The following is a 15,621-nucleotide window of genomic DNA, read 5'->3' on the forward strand; positions in this document are numbered from 1 at the left end:
TCTGAGGCAAAGAAAAAAAGGAAACTGGTTATCTACGTTGGATATTGGTGTACTCTCTGATAATTATCGATTTTGGTTCCTTAGTAACAGAGGCACATGTGGCTAGTGACAAAATAACCTGCTGTCTGATCAGAAGATGTTACAATGATGCTACTCAGTTGAGAATTTCTTTAATTTAGCTCCAGATAAGAGATAAATACTTACATGCTGAAGGGATAAAAGAGAATAAGTGTCAATGCATTGACTCGAATCTTTGGCAATAAATCACATTCTTTGGGCCAGTTAGTTGTGAATAGCTAATCACTTCAATACTCTCTTTTACTGCATAGAGAAGATGAGTCCCTGCTAAATATTTATAAATGGCAATTGTCTATACAAACTATGCCATTTTCTGATGTTAGAGAATGCAAATGAGACTGAGCAAAGAACTGAAAACACCAGCTTGCTTTTCCTAGGAAAGTATATCCTGGGATCCTTGGCACCTTTCTATTTGCTATTTCTATATTAAGCTAACCTTGAGCTAAAGTACAGTGGGACAATGAAAATAAATGAAGAGCAAAAAGCATGCGGAATGGCTAAGGAGGGCCAAGATCATCAGTCAAGTATGTGTGGGAGGAACAAAGAGAGAGAAATCACAGAGTTTATCATCTAGTCTGAGAGGGAACATCTACACATTTGGAATGACTTATCAGGTATGACAAATGACTGGCAAATGTAAACTACTAAGCAAAAACGTCGATTAACCAACACCATTAAGTGATTAGCATGAGTTGCAATTAATTTTATTTTTTCAATTCATATGTGTTTAGCTTGGTGGAAGAGGAGAAAGAGAAGCAACACAGACTTTTATTGTTTAAAAACTTTCTAAAACATGTTTTTGGACCTTTGTTATTCTAGCAAGTGTAGTTATAGTAACCATGGATATTCAATTTTCTGGGACAACTCCCATTTCAAATATTTGGCCTCACTACTTCTGTAAGTATATTTGCACAAGACATGACATGTTTCCAGATTTGAGGTAGATGATCTCCATTGAATCTTTCATTCAGGATTTTGTAAAGGCTTGAGGCTGTCAGGCTGAGCATCAGCAATCTCATATACAGAGGCAGATTAAGAAGTGACAACAGATTGCCATAAATGCATGCTACACATGAATTCAGTTTCTTTTGTGAAAAAGAAATCTATGATTTTATTAACAGTTTTTCTTTAAAAATAAGGCATATCAAAAAGATTTCAGTTTGTTCAAGAGTTCAGTTAATTGATCTAACAAAGAGGTCACAAACATAAAGGAAACCTTGTACAGATTTTAGCAGAATTAATGCAGTTATTTCAGACATTGGACTTGAGTTATGGCTATGAAAATATAAGATGTCATTTTTGATTCATCAGAGTATTAATTATAATATGAGACAAGACAATGTAGGTTAGTCCACTCAAAATGTGTTCCCGAAAAGTTTCTTCCTTTCCTCCCTCTATGCTAAAATTTGGTAAGTTAAATATTCAATTTCCCAGCCCCTATTATACCTAAGATGGTCATGTGGCACAGTTCTTCACACTAAGAGGTGGGATGAATTCTGCTGAAAAGTCTTCCCTTCCAGAATAAAAAGGCAAAGTATTATAAGATAACAGCTTACCCTTTTCTTGCTTGGAAGACATACAGAATGGATGAAAGCTTAATAGTTTCCTTATACTAATGAATAAACACAGCAAGTAAAACATGACAATCCCAGAGAGTTCAGCCCTGATATTGTTAAGCTGCTATGCCATTGCCAGAAGCAACCCATTTCTGGCCTTTTTTGTATGCAATAACAAAAAACTAATAAGCATCTTTTTTTAGCTATTGTTTATTCTAATTCTTACAACTGAACACACCCCTAACTACTATTAATAAAAATGTCTTCTTTTTTTTTTTTTATAAAGTTTATTAGGGGCATTTTCCCATGAACTGTATCTCATTGTTTCTAACCACAAACCTGTGCAGTTTATACTATACTATACTATACTATACTATACTATACTATACTATACTATACACTTAAGTATTAGTCATAGCAGTAGTGTCAGTAATAACAAATATACTAATAATACAGCAGCTTAGATTTATAACATTTGCCATGTGCTGCTAGTATGCTAAGGATTTTGTAAGCATTATCTCATCAATCATTATCTCATCTTTTAAAATCAAGATTTTTCTAAACTATACGTTTCAAAAGCACATGCAAATTATTCTTATAGAGTTATCAAATTCAAATTTAAAGTACAAATAATTCTTAGACATTTTAAAGTCAAATTTTTTTCCAAGAAACATCAGTAAGAGGCATTGTAGCCACATTTGAAAAAGAGGGCATTCTTTCTTTTACCCAGCCCATCAAGTAGGGTTTAGTACCACTCCTTTGCTCCCATAATGTCATTTGAATGTCTCCAGCAGACGTTTTTCCACATTCTATTGCAGTTAGAATCTGCCTATCTCCCCCACAGGATTTTCCTATGCACCTTTGTTTGAGTGCACCTAGCTCATATAACACTGCAACTACTCAATACATATTTGTCCAGTAAACAAATAAAACTTTTAAATATTATCTTTAACTTTTTTCCCGCAATATTCTGCTCTTTGCCTTCAATTGTTTCATTAGGTTATATTGTCCTCTATATTTTTGCCTCTAGCAAAATTTCTGAAAAATATGAAAAGGGCTTAGAGCAATTTGACTTTGTGATTGTGAGGACTGGTGCACTACCAGGATGTTAGCCTATTTTGTTTAATTTATAAGGATGATGAGCCTCTGACTTTCCTTCACCTCATTAAACAAAAAGGAGTAAAAATAGTAAATTTGATGTTGATTCAAACTACTCGTTTCACTTAAGGAATTGCCAGTTCAAACAAAACAGTGATTGAAGCACAGTCTATGTCCAGATTATATGTTTGAAATGTGAAAAATAATTCTCCATAGGCTAAGACTTCTCTGTACCATTTGGTGTTTTTCCAACATGAAAATAATGGCAGAAGACTGGGCTCAGTGGCTCCTGTCTGTAATCCAGGCACTTTGGGAGGCTGATGGGGACAGATTACTTGAAGCCAGGAGTTTGAGACCAGCCTGGCCAACACGTCAAAATCTGTCTCTACTAAAAATACAAAAATTTGCCAGGTGTGGTGATGCATACCTGTAATCCCAGCTACTCAGGAGGCTGAGGCAGGAGAATTGGTTGAACCTGGGAGGCACAGGTTGCAGTGAGCCGAGATCGTGCCACTGGACTCCAGCCTGGGCGACAGAGCAAAACTCTTTCTCAAATAATAATTAATAATAATAATGGCAGAGGTTTTTCTAAGGTTAGACAATATATAAACATAAGCGCCCCTCACATACACATATACACACTTACACTCACACACATATTTCTGTGAATATGTTTGGCTCACTACACCTGTGCCAGAATTGAGAATATAAATTTCAACTTCAGGACCCCTTAAAAATAGTAACAAGGCCAATAAAACCCCAAAGTTGATGGGAAAAAAAACATGTATTGTCTCTGAATCCTTTAACTAAATGATTCATATATACAAGATCAAATTTGGCTTTTATATTTACTAACCTAGTGAGATTTGTATATCACTAGGATATACAAAAAAAATTTTTCATATTTCAAGGAATAACATTTGTGTCATTAATAACTGTATTCTTGGAAATAATCTCATTATTCTAGCTGTCATAAGGTTTTACACAAAGGGTTATGTAAATATTATTGGTCTATGTCTTGTTTTGACCATTATTAGTTTGCAATTTTATGCTTTTTAGAATGCATTGAGTCATTAGATCAATAAACATAAAAGGAACTAAGGAAGGAAAACTGTAATTGCTATAATTGTTTCATAGGTCTGAAAAGCTATATATGAATAAATTTTTTCAATGAAAAAGCTCAGTTATAAAATTTTGGTTGCTGTGGTTAAATTGCACATGTTTGGGATTATATTATGTAAGGCAACAAAATTGTGAGCATCATCTTTCCTTTCTTCCTTCTGAGCAAGCAAGATCCCCAAAGTAGCTTTGAGGATACTTTATTTATGGGCCTGCTAGTTCAGGAGCCACACACCAATTCATCATGCTCCTGCTCTGTGCCATCTGTTATAAATAAATATCCCTGCCTGCAACTTTCTGTCGGGGCATGTGTTTACTGTTATGCAGATGAATGCAATATGGGAAGACATTAAAGTTAAAAAAGAGAAAAATTGCTTATGAAAATGTCTATCGAACGTATATATTCCTACCACTTGTATACAAAGGCTCAGATCACATGCAGGCCTCTAGCCAGAGCAAGCACTAACTCAGAGCTCCTCGTTTACCTTGCAACTACCTGGGGAATTGCTGAAAACAAGCTGGGCCAACACAGCCAGGTTAACAAAGACATGCACCACAAGCGCCTCCTTCCCTGAATCCTTTTAGCCATTTCATACAACATATTGTTGTGACTTTGGGGAAAGAAGGACAGATAGGTAATGTGGGAACCGTGTTAGAGAGTTTTGAAGGCAGCAGTCAGCATGCCAGCTGAATAGTGAGGAGAAGCCTCCGGGGGCCTGTGAGAAGCAGAAAGACATGGTCAGAGCTTTCAGGAAGCAAAATAATTCTGAGAAGTGTGCAGAAAATGTTTGAAGTGGAGAGCGCCTGGGAGACTGGGAATCAAGCCAAAGAAAAAAATGATGACAGTGACTCTGAGCTCAAGAAACCCTAAACAACCTCTGGAACTACTTACTGAATGCTCACAAACCTAGGCCAGTAGAAGCCTTTTTTCTCCCAGAGCACTTTTTGCCTCTTCTAAGCCATCTTTAGCCAATAAAATTAGGATGAGGAATCTGAAGACATTCATTTGACTTTTGGTTGCTTCCACTGATTGTTTATATGTTAAGTTTATATACTGTTTATTAATAAATGTATCACTGATTAAGAGTATACATAAATATGATAATGTTGTGATTACTTTTCATACCAGTAGTACACGTAAAAAAAAATCATTGTTTTCAGTGGTGAAATATAGTGCTACTCAATACAAGTAATTTTACCTTAAAAATCTATTTACAGTCATGATTTACTCTTCATGCTTTTTTTTTCATAGTTTTTAAAAAAACTATATAACTTGGCTGTGAGGTTTTTTTTGTAGATACGTATGGCACAAGTAGAATATTTACTTAATGAATCTATATGAGGAAAGGGTACTTCCAAATTAACATAAGAGAATAAATGATTTTCTGACGGCAAGATGAACTACAATCCTCATCCCCAGTGTGTCATTAAAGACTTGATGCATTTTTCAGTCTCTTGATCCATTTTTAAGTCTCTTCTACCAACATTTTAGTACGCTGCAATGTTTTCTGTTAGTCATTTTATTATTTCCTTTAAAGATTTAATTCAATTCTTTTTGATATGCTTCTCCAAAGATTAATTGTTCCTATTACTTATCTTTAGAATAAGATGACTCCTTGAGAATAGGCCCTGATCCTTTCCTTTTTGATTGAACTTAAATATTCCTGGTTGGGAAGCAGGGAGTTTGCAGATGAATTTAAATTTAAAAAAGAATCCATTTTACTAAATATGGATATCATTACTTTAACCTTTTTTTTTTTTTTTTTGCTCATGGTGTTTTCCAAAATTTTGAAAGCTTCCAGAATGCTAAACTGCTTATTATAAGAAGTAAGTTGCTAATAAGAAAGAACCTACAATTACTCATTATTTACCAAATTGCTTGATTCTGGATTGTAGTCATTGCTAAAAGTAGTAAATACTAAGGAATTGTAGAAAAATATTAATTAATGCCCAGTTACACTTATCAATAACAATCTAAATAGATTCACAGGTCAGGAGTGTAGACACTACCTGTGTATTTCTCCAACCGGAAAAGCTAGAAATTAAGAAACAACTTTCACACCTGGAACCTTTAAAGTTGCAGAGTGAATTGTACTTTTCACTCTCACGTTCATTTAAGCTATTGCACCAGCAGTTATTGGAAATGGGCTTTGCACTAAACAAAATTCACATTTGAATAAAGTTGAGTGTGCAGCATGATTAAGTATGGCTAGACCTAAGACGGTTGGGGTGGGTTGGGGATGATTGCAAGTTTCAGGACATGATATCTTCTACTTTACCAATCAGGCTGAATGTTGCTTACTTCCTTTCCACCTGAACTGTTTGCCAGATAGGAGATGGCAAATAATGAAACTGATAGTAACTTTCCAGTGAGTAAGAACAGTCCCTTCTATCTGAGAGGAAGAATGTCGGGTCTGCAAAAACCAAGTGATCCACAGCACCCAAGAGGAAAAACGCCCCAAGTGACTCCAGCACCTTGGGGCTCCTCCCCAAACAAGTCCTGTGCTGCTATCAGTTTTGATAAGCAGGCTTTCCTCACCCATGAGGCTATAACATGATAATGTCATTCAATAACCCTCACACCCTTTCCTGCTATTTGTCCGGCACAGGAAACTAAGGATTTTCTTGTCGTGTGGACACAGCGGAAATATCTAGCTAGCAAATACTGAGCCTCGCATGCAAACAGACCCATATCCTCTTTCCGCCTGACAACTTCCTTCCTGCATGCTAAGAACAATCTACCCTTTTTTTTTTTTTTTTCCGGACTTTATACTAACTACTCTGAAAGCCCTTGGGGAGAAGACCAAAGTAAACTTCCACTCAACAACTGGATTTTCAGACAAATAGGGTGACATTAACATGGGTGAAGGTATTGAAGATGCCCTCTAAATATGGTGACATTGTATTGGTAACTGTATCTACACACCGCAAGGAACCCCTGTGCTTTGCAATTACCTGAAGAATTTGGCCTCTAAGGACAACTGCACTAGACGTTTCAGATCCAAATTTGAAGTATTTAAAATTATGTCATAGGTCAGAAAGTTCTCTTCTCTAGCTATACTGCAGAACTTGACCTGTTATTATATTATTGTCTTCCAACCTAGGAATTTAAAGATATAGAAGTTTACACCTAGAGATGCAGAAGATCTTATGGTTGCACATCCAAATCAGCAGCTAAATCTATTTTGCTCATCCAAGCAGCTTCTTACTAGAGATTTTCAAAATCACTATTCATTTTTGAACTAGGTGGTAAGACCTGGAAAGGTAAGTTGTTTTACTAGCTAATCACATCTCACACCTCAAGCAAAGGCAGTGTGGCTTTTCAAATTTCTTTCTGAAATACTGAAAGCTTAAGCCTCATGGTCAACAACCTCGTGAGTGTGGGCTACATTTTCTCATAAGAATAACTTACTGATATTCAACAAACACAAAACTAAGCTCTGAAAGCCTAACTGAAATGTGAAAAATAAAATGTTTCTAGGCAGGTTTGCATCCTTCTATGGAAGTAGTTTCTTAGAATTTGGTGGTTTATAATGGGCAAAGCTAAAAAGCTAATTGAATACTGTTGTCAATAATTCCATTTGGTTTAAAACATTTTACTTCCTGGGCAAACCTAGTGTCAAGATATGCTGCTGCAACTAAGTCTCAGAGGTGTATAACAGGCACGAGAAGGCTATGAGTTGAAAGCAGTGCTGCCAAGCATGAAGTTTATCCTCAGCTGCGTCTTGCCTCATATGTCCTCAAATGCTCTCTCAAACTCCAAAACTTCTACATATAAAATGATACCTAACAATGGCAGAGAAGAATAAACACTGGTATTCCTTTATGGCAGTTGCGGAACGGAACTGGTCAATAGTATTCATGGCCAAATGATGACCTTTTATCAATTTATCCAGCTGTGAGTTTTTACATATCTAAAGCACACGTAAAAATTTATTGTAAAAAATATAATAGTAAAGGAAGGTAAAAAGTATGTTGGGTGTTGTCACCAGAATTCTAGTGAGGGAGGGACTAAAATTCAGTCTTCCAACCCCCAACCGATGACTCAGTTGATTAGATATTTCATCACCATGATCAAATAGAATAATCATAAAAATAGTATTAAAAATATCCCAAGCATTCGTTAAGCGTTTATTTTGTGCCAGGAAATGTTCTAAGAGTCTACATGAATTATCTTATTGAAACCTCTCTACAACTCTAAAAGGTAGATATTATTATTTTGTAGTATTATGTTAATATCTGATACTTACTGGATGTTTACCATGTAAAGGGCACTATTCTAAAAGAACTAATTAAATAATCCTAACAGAAACCCTGAGATGGAAGTATATCACCATTTTCACAGACAAAGAAGCTGAGACAACAAGACTAAGTAACTTGGCCACAGTCACAGAACTAGTAAGTGGTGAGGCTGGACCTGTAGGAATCAGGGAACCTGAATTTCATCACTCTAAAATTTACTCAGGACCCTGAGTGACACTGAGTCACAGGTTCCTCCTCTCTAACATGGGTCTAAAAGTAATTTCCCCTCCCCCCTCACAGGGCAATTATTTGGGTCAAATGAGAAAAGGTGTGTGAGTAATTAACATGAAATTTCTCTTACTCTTTACAAACACAATTTAAAAACACTAGAGCTAAAAGACGGGCTGTATGCCAATTAAACATAAAATCCACATTGCTTGTTTTGTGGTTTTTTGTTTCTTCACTTTCTTTAATGATTTCTGACATTTTCATAAGCTGGTTCAAAAGAAAGCAAGCCGTGCCATTTTGAGAGCAAAGAGCAATTTGCCTTCTAATTGATTGGATAAAATGTCAAGAAAACGAAGAAAAGGAAAATGTTATTGGCTGTAGCCATAAAAACAACCCGGTATAACTTGTATGAAAGTTCTCAAAAAGCACTTTTAAAAGAATAGGATCTTACACATTGATTCTACAGTTATATGCTTGAAGATGCTGCTACATCAGCTCTAATATTTATCCCTGGAAGCAAAGAAGCGCTGGGGCCAATTTTAGTTCAGTGCTTCCTAAGAGTGTCCTGATCTCAGAGTGAAGGTGTAGGGTAAGGGAATAGGGATACTCAGCGGCTCCATCACCAAATCTTAGTCTTAGGGATGCTCCTGCACGCACACACACACACACACAAACACATGCATACACACAAACACATGGCCCCAGTTACACAAATACATCTCATTGGAATACGGACCCTCTTGGGAGCAATGGGTGGCACATATGAGTGAACACACACTTCTGAGTGGATTGTTAGTTTGAGTTGAGAAAATGAGATTCCAGAGCTCAAGAGAAGAGTCGTTTTAATAATTTCTCATATTATCTTTATCTTTTCTTCCTTCCATAAGGATGGCTGGACGGTGGTAATAACTAATGCTTATTAAGTACGTTCCTTACATAGGTGCTCTGCTGAGCGAGCCACATTATCTCTCCTAATACCACATTCCTCACTGTAGATGTTGTTATTATTCCCTCTTAAGCATAAAGAATTTGAGGAACAGAGAGGTTAAGAGTGTACCATTTGTAGATGACCGAGCTATGATACACGCACTTATAATTTGGCTCCAGCTTCCATGTGCCAAATAGTAAGGGATAACTTCTGACAAAAAAAAAGAATAACAATTAAAAGAATAGAAACCAGTGAATTTATTTTAATAAATCAACAGATAGTTGCTCCATGGTAGGTTTAGAGTGTGAACGAGGTAGCTATGTCTTATTTTTGTCAACATGGAGCTCACGGTCTAACAGAGAATGTAGATACTGAATATATAATTTTAAGTGTCTCAAATCTTCGTTACAGTTAAGTACATGTGCTAACAGCATTTCTCAAGAACCCTTAACCTAGTCTATGGGATATCTGAGGAAGCAGCATTTACACAGAAAGGAGAAGGATAAATAAGTATGATGTAGATAAAAGGAGTATGAAGTACCCTGCAGAGATAGACAGCAGTGTGGGTGCAAAGACAGGAAGGAGTATTTATTTTAGAGATAGGATCTGGCTATGTTGCCCAGGCTGGAGTGCAGTGGTTATTCACAGGCACAATCATCACAGCTGCACTATAGCCTCAAACTCCTGGCCTCAAGTGATTCTCCCACCTCAGCCTCTTGGATAGCTGGGATTACAGGCACGCACCAGGATGCTTGGCCAGAGGGAGCATTTCAATATAAACCAGTTCCATACATCTCTACCCACATACTACTCATATGCAAAGGATGATGCAAGTGTTCTGAGTCAACAAAGACGAGTAAGGTAAAGCCACCCCATTCAGGAACTCTCAATCCAGTGGGAGAGGCAAACCCATACATAAATGCAAGAAAAATGGGAGTAGTTGACATAAGAAGAGTCAAACAAGAAGCCATAAGAGGATAAAAAGAGAAACTAACATTGATGTTGAGAGAATCTTTCAACCGGCCCTTGAGGGATGGGTGTAACCTTCAAAATGTGGTGAATTCTCCACTCCTGAATGGAGAACAAATGGGACAGCAGGCGTTAGCCTAGCAAGTGATGAAAGCACTGTAGCTCCCCGCACCAGCCCACCAAAAAAATACGAATGAGATCCTGAACTGAGAGAATCAGAAGCAGCTAATGAAAATCAAGGCATGGCCGTGACAGCAGCAGGGAGAGCAGTAGGAAAGGGCTGTGCTGAGCAAATTCTTGGCATTGTTTACAATTCATTTTTACCTTCCCAGGAAGTCTGATATGGGAGGGCAAGCTGAGTTAAAAGGCAGAGACAAGAAGGGGTAGATATCTGCAGCAATGTGAAAAGAACCAAAAAGGTAAAAGGAGAGTGAGAAAAGACATTATCTTGCCTCGGGGACAACAGCGAAAAACATAGTCCAGAGACCTTTTTCTAGTTGTGACCACAGAGCCCCTGAAACATAATAGCTGGTCATTGTGTAAGTATAAAGAGAATCCGAAAGCCCCTGAAATACATACGTGATCTGCACAGAAGCAAAAACATGAATACAGTCAAGTGAAGGAAGAAGCTGAAGAACTGACCTGTGACTAATAAACAATTGTCAACTCCCTAGTACAACATGCTGTAATAAATAATAAAAAGTAGAAATACACCTGTACAATATGCCTGCAAGAAATAATAATACATAACAAATATTTGTACAATAATTTATAGTGCCTGAAGCATATATTTTGACATATATTATTCCAACTAATCTTGTAAACCACCTGTGAGATAAATGTAAATCATGTCAAAATGGAATGTCAGTCGATATGTATCTATTGAGAGATAAATGGCCAAGAAATAAGATTCTAAATACCTAAGTCTGGTCCTAGACCACTCAACCATCTACAAATTCCCCGAATTAAAGACAAAAAAGAAAAGTTCAAGGGAGGAAAACTATTTATTACTACAGTAATTGGGGCTTTGACCGCAACACTGACACAAGACTCTAGAATTCTGGTATGAGCCATGTGTAAGATTTCCTTCACCCTAACAAAGTAGACTCAAGTACAGTGAAAGCAGTTCTCAGGGCTTATATTTTCTCCTACCACCACAATCCAAAACTGAATATCAGATCTTGCCATTCTAATGAAAGAAAAAGCCAAACCAGAATACATATGCCAGTGGGAAGTAGTAGAAATTGTAAAAGCAAGGGAGTAGCTGCCCTAGATTTCAGTCTGGACACTGGTGACGTCTTCCAAGTCACTCTCACTTCACCAGTCATATGTTAGCAAGCGAGATGGCCTATTCCCCCTAAAGGGACTTGTCTAAGTTCATGGAGTAGGGGCGGGGGAGCAACTTAAAAGGGCCGCATTCATATGTGAGCCAGCCTTTAACCTGGCACAGCCCTTAGCACTGTGACAACAGCATGAACCCAAACAATTTATAGCAGCATTCCTCTGGAAAAGAAGCCCTCAGTTTCTCCTACAAAGAAGTATTAATATCCCTAGGGGATGGTTAGTGGGTATAAAAGAATAGTTAGAAAGAATGAATAAGACCTTAGTATTTGGTAGCATAACAGGGTAACTATAGTCAACATAATTTAATTGCACATTTTAAAATAATTAAAAGATTGTAACTGGGTTGTTTGTAAGACAAAGGATAGATGCTTGAGGTAAATGATCCCATTTACCCTAATGTAATTATTATGCATTGCATGCCTGTATCAAAATACTTCAGGTACCCATAAATATTATTTATACCTAATATGTATCCATAAATTATATATATATATGTATATAAACTTTTTAAAAAAGAAGTATTAGTATCCCTGTTTCATAGCTGTCAGATGACTTGGCTCAGAACATGCAATAATAAAAAGTGAAACCAAAAATGGAATCTAGATCTCTGACTTTAAATGCCCTGCTCTTGGTTAAAATGAAAATTTGGAGAATTTATTAAATTAAATCTTCATGATGTCATTTGTATATTCTCAAATAATGCCTTTGTTTCCAAAGTCCCACTTAAAAACTCATTTTTGTGGTACAAATGCCTTCAGCAAGGTAAAATAAAACAGCAATCGTGTCACCATGCTCATGTCTTCTTAGAAACACATACGTGACCAAGGAGGGTCTTTGAGGACCACAATCCAAGGTTCATACTGCTGTAGTTGCTGAATGTGAGGAGGGTACAGAGCAACTGCAGACCTGAGACCACAGATACTTGGTCATCTTGAAGCAGGGGCCCTAGCTACTGTGTTTCTCAATATCTTTGTAAACACAGAGGAAAGCATCAGTACTTGTAAATCTTGTTCTGAGAATCATGGTTCTGTACTCAGATGCTATTATGACCTGTCAAGAAGTTGATGGGTATGCTTTGGAAGCCATTTTAATCCAATATTTTGCCTGTGAGAACTTGTTTGGTTTTAATAAGAGTCCTCAATAAATATGCATTCTTCAGTACATCATTTCTCTTGCTTCTAATTTTGGAACTTGGTACATAAAAGCAAAGAGAGTGTGAAGGAAATGGATGGTGACCTTATGACGTTTGGCATGATTTCTGAGGCAGGTGTCAGATAGGTTCATAGGTACAATCTTGCCAAATCTTATCAAAACCTAAAAGACAAAAAGAGGCAAAATATACACACTTTATAATTGACATCAAAAAGGAAGTCATTTTATTTTTAGTACATTTGCTTTGGAGGGAGAGCCAACTAATCGGAAAGAGTCCAGAATGCAACCAACATCAGATCTCCTCATTACATTTCCTATTGAAACTTAATAAATGTTAGTTTCCAGATTTATTGACTTTACAGTTTTCTCCAGTTAATGATCAGCAAGTACTTTTTATTAATGTAAATGAAAACAAAATGAAGACCTGAAATCCTGTGATCAAGAATTGATTTTTGGCGGACAAGCGAAATTGTTTGGTCTATTTTTACGGTTGACATAATTGTATTCAAAACCCATAAACAATGTACATCCACGTCAATACTTTTTCAGCCCATCTTTGGTCATAAACTTTAATTAAAACAAAACATCCCTTAGGTAAATCAAAGGAAGTGCCATTGAAATAATATAAACACCCGAGAAAACCTTGGGCTGTTTCCACACTCAAGTCTGATTAGATGAAAAAGCACTAAGCACTTGTGTCAGTAGAGTAACCAATAGAGTTTATGGTTATGAGAACTGCCTCTAGTATTAAAGATCTTTGGCATAGTTTCTGGGAAAAGTTGTGCCAAATTTCTCTATTCCAAGAGAGAGTTTTCCACTTGGAGGCTGTCGTATCTATAAAGACTATCTTTCATGAGCAGGGTGTCCTCTATTTAGCTGTCAGAAGGCCTGTCTATCGCAGGATTCAGACTGTCTGTCCCATTTGGCTGATGTCATAAACTTACACTAGAGTTATGGCAGAGAAAACATGTTTTCCATTACACCCGCACCAAAGTGTTGATTAAGGTGGCACATGTCAGACCTGGGAGTAGCCAGCATTCGAAAACAGTGTAGACCTTTTACAGATGCTGAAATTGTTTCCAGAAAATTCAGCATCCAACTTATCTTATTGTTCCTTTTCTTTTATTAAGAGAGAAAAGAACCTAGGGCCTTTTGTGCTTATTTTTAAGCTAGTACTTTAATTTTGAATTTTTATTTTTTACCACACTTGGATCTTTCTTTTGTGTTTGTGGTCAAATAATCTTTGGATATTTAACAAACGGATTCTATACAAGGCAAAGGTTTCAAATTTTACTTGAGATTTAGTGTTCTCTGTAAAGGGACTTTAAGAAAATTACTTCTAACCTTTTTAGCATGCTGACTTCTTTAAAAAATCTATTATACATTTAAAAGTATTATGTATTCTCTCTTAGAAAACAATTGTGTGGGATCACAAACCTTACCTGGCACACTCAGAGTTCCAAGGGCTTCAGGTTAATGACTCTCATCTAACTGAAGACCGAAATAATCACATAGCTAGCAGAGGATATTTTTATTTGTAAATTGGAATATAGTCCCTCCACAAAACAGAAATACCGATGAGCCCATGTATTTTAGCAGCTGCTGTGGTTTGGTTGATTCTTCTTGTTTGAGAAAGTAGGAAAAAGCAGAGATTATTCACAAGGCCAGCAAGCATTTATGTATAAGTCCTCTACAAAAGACCAGCTCCTTGGAGAGTATATTGGTTGCTAAGGACCATCAGCCAAAACTGCATCACTTCCCTTTTAGGAAATACGCAGACCACAGCTTTAAGGTGACAATGACTACTGCGGATAAACAAATCCTGTGGATACACCACATATACTGTGGATATACAAAAAAAGGCACAGCTAGGCCTGGCGCAGTGGCTCAAGCCTGTAATCCCAGCACTTTGGGAGGCCGAGGCCGGTGGATCACGAGGTCGGGAGATCGAGACCATCCTGGCTAACATGGTGAAACCCCGTCTCTACTAAAAATACAAAAGAATTAGCCAGGCGTGGTGGCGGGTGCCCGTAGTCCCACTACTTGGGAGGCTGAGGCAGGAGAATGGTGTGAATCCAGAGGCGGAGCTTGCAGTGAGCCAAGATCACACCACTGCACTCCAGCCTGGGTGACAGAGCGAGACTCTGTCTCAAAAAAAAAAAGGCACAGCTAGTTTTTGCCTTCAGGAAAAGTATATTCCAGTGGAGGAGTCAAAGTTGTAGACAGTAATAGATAGAAGTTGAGTTGATTGGCACGAGGACACAATAACACAAAGTAGAGTGGTTCCAGAAGTATGTTAGGGTTAAAGGTGACTAAGGCAGGAGGGGTTTTCTTAGGCTTGGATGAGATTACTACTGAAATGAGTTTTACATTGACTAAGCATTACCCATCAAGCAGGGAGAGTAGAGTTCTAGACAGAAAGAACACCATGTGAAAACACGTGGCAATATAAAAAAGTGTGACACTTTAAAGAAAGTTAAATAGTCTGGTATATGGCTGAGACATGTGATTCCATGGAAGGAATTGTGAGGTTGCACAGATAGGAAGGACCATGTTAAAGATTTGAATTCTACCATGAAAGCAATGGAGAGTCTGAAGCATTTTATGTAAAGTGATGACATAATCAGATTTGTATTTTGAAAAAGGGTATGAAAAAATGGTTTGTAGGTGAAAAGTTCTAGAACATGGAGCTGCTCATTGGCGATTGCAGGAATCTCTGTGCAAATGATGGAAGGTCTTTCCTAAGTCAGTGGCAACAGTGATGCAAGAAAAGAATACAAGAGGTATTTAGAAACAGTTTTGATTACTTGGTGATGGATTAGATGTGGAAAGTAAGGAGAGGCATATCCGATTACAGCTCCCAAACTTCCCTGATTCCCATTATTTACAGCAGTGGATTTCAACTGG

General features: G+C 37.2%; 1 long non-coding RNA gene across 2 annotated transcripts in view; it reads right to left on the minus strand.

The window, feature by feature from the left end:
- LOC105492829 (uncharacterized) overlaps positions 1-15,621 on the minus strand; it is a 313,905-nt gene that overhangs the window by 178,606 nt on the left and 119,678 nt on the right. The window contains exon 1 of one of the 2 annotated variants that reach the window (XR_011606183.1): positions 1,635-1,767. The exons of the other annotated variant lie outside the window; for it this stretch is intronic. This is a non-coding gene — a long non-coding RNA (uncharacterized lncRNA). Of the gene's footprint in view, positions 1-1,634; positions 1,768-15,621 lie in introns of those variants that run through there. 2 annotated transcript variants of the gene reach the window in all.

Source organism: Macaca nemestrina, chromosome 7 (assembly GCF_043159975.1).
Source record: "Macaca nemestrina isolate mMacNem1 chromosome 7, mMacNem.hap1, whole genome shotgun sequence".
Classification (NCBI taxonomy): Eukaryota; Metazoa; Chordata; class Mammalia; order Primates; family Cercopithecidae; genus Macaca; species Macaca nemestrina.